Below are 2185 nucleotides of genomic sequence, written 5' to 3' on the forward strand. Positions count from 1 at the left end.
TCAGTTGCTTCCTACTGTGATGCTAATAAAGGCTGAACTGCCCAGGACCTCTGCCCACCTCCCGTCTTATCTCATGCCACCTTTTTTTCTCACCGTACTCCAGCCCGTGGCCTCTCTTCAGCTCCTCACACTCAACTGGCTCTTTCCTGCCTCCAGACCTTTGCCCTGCTGTTCCCAAGTAACTCTTCTTCCAGCTTCTCCAGGGGTGGCTCGTTCTCATCATAAAGGCCACCACTTAAATATCCCCTTCTTGGGACGGTCTTTTCTGAACACACTATTGAAAGCAGTTCCCCACCTAGGTGTGTGGAGTTACACTGAACAGGAATGGGATTCTGAAGACAATACTTAAGGCAAGAAATACGTTGTCACTAGTATCACTAAACATCCCTTAGAAAGCTATCACATTGGAGGCGGTGCATCACTCTTCCTGCTCCTCTAACAAGCCAGACATGTTTCCTTATAACCCCAAATACCCTCATGATTTCTTCCCCCCACCCCTCCAAGTCTTGGGTCAACCTCATCTCCCTGAAGCTTTCCCAACCATCCTCTTTACAACTTAATTGTCCCACTCCTAACCCACCATTCCATAATCCCCTTAGCAGCCTTAATTCCCCTCCCAACAGATCACCACTTGACATATATTTTATTTATTTATTAAAGATACTATTTATTCATTTTTAGAGAGGGGGAAGGGAGGGAGAAAGAGGAGAGAAACATCAATGTGTGGTTGCCTCTCACATACCCCTCACTGGGGACCTGGCCTGCAACCTAGGCATGTGCCCAGCTGGGAATGGAACCAGTGACCCCTTGGTTCACAGCCTGTGCTCAACCCACTGAGTACACCAGCCAAGGTGACATACATTTTATTTAGAATTAAACTCTTAAGGGCAGAATTTGTTTTGCTTGTGTCCCCAGTGCCTAGAATACTGCCCTACACACAAATAACTGACTGAAGCTTTCAGGTCACAGCTGGGGTCTCTCTCCCTTTTCTCTTCGTTAGGTATTTATTACTTCTCTGAGCTTTCATAGCACTCTGCATTTACCCACATTAAAGAACAGTAGAAGCCCTGGCTGGCGTAGTTCAGTGGATTGAGCGCAGGCTGTGAACCAAAGTGTTGCAGGTTCGATTCCCAGTCAGGGCACATGCCTGGGTTGCAGGCCATGGCCCCCAGCAACCACACATTGATGTCTCTCTCTCTCTCTTCTTCCCTCTCTTCCCTCTCTAAAAATAAATAAATAAGATCTTTAAAAATAAACAATCTCATATTTAAAAAAAAAAGAACAGTTGACTACAAAGTATTATAATTTTCCTCTATGTTTTCCCGCAAAATTGTTAATTAAAAAAAAAAAAGACAGGGAGTTTCTCCTACTTGCCTGAGTTTGTGCTGGGCACAAAGTACCTGCTGTCTTGAATAAACTAGTCTTGAAGGGTGGGGGGAGGGGGTACCCCTGAATCCTCGGGGGTGGGTATTTGGCCCCCTCTCAGCTCCTCAACAGCAGCTTAGATAGATCCTGCGGAGGGAAGACCACTGACCCGAAGGCTGTGGTCCCTTCAGGCCACCTCAGGATTACACCTAGGAAAAGCACAGGTCTACATACTAGTGAGCCTTAGGTGTGGAGGCATCGAGGACATCTCAATAGCCCTTCCTGCTTTTCCACTCAGCTGGGTGACCTTGACCTAAGAATGCCATGTAAAATACAGGACGCATATATGGATCATGAAATATTTAGAATATTCTTAAACCATTGTTGTTTATCTGAAATTCAGCTTCAGCTATTCATCCTCTAGTTGCTAAATCTGGCAACCTTGCCTACCCCGCAAGTCCCTGTCTCTCTCCGGGTTTCGGTTTCCCCTTCTCTGCACTATGAATATTTCTGATTTCAAAACCCGCAGGGTCCCCCTGCTCCGAGGAGTCGGGTGCAGGCGCGCCGGCCTGAGTGAATATGAGCAAACCCCTCCCTCTAGGACTTCAGTTTCCTCATTTGACTATTTGATATGGTGAGGGCTGGAAACGGTACCCTTAACCACTGTTTTCCGGAGCCTAGGTCACCCGCCTTACAGACGCGAGAATCCACACTCAGACTCCGCGGGCGGGGGAGAATTTCCGGTAGTGTGATGTCACTTCCGTGGTGTCCGAGGGTGTACAGGGTTTCGAGCCACAAGCTCTCGCGCCCTCTGCCGGCC

Source organism: Phyllostomus hastatus, unplaced genomic scaffold, assembly GCF_019186645.2.
Source record: "Phyllostomus hastatus isolate PE091 unplaced genomic scaffold, TTU_PhHast_1.1 phas_scaffold_182, whole genome shotgun sequence".
Taxonomy (NCBI): Eukaryota; Metazoa; Chordata; class Mammalia; order Chiroptera; family Phyllostomidae; genus Phyllostomus; species Phyllostomus hastatus.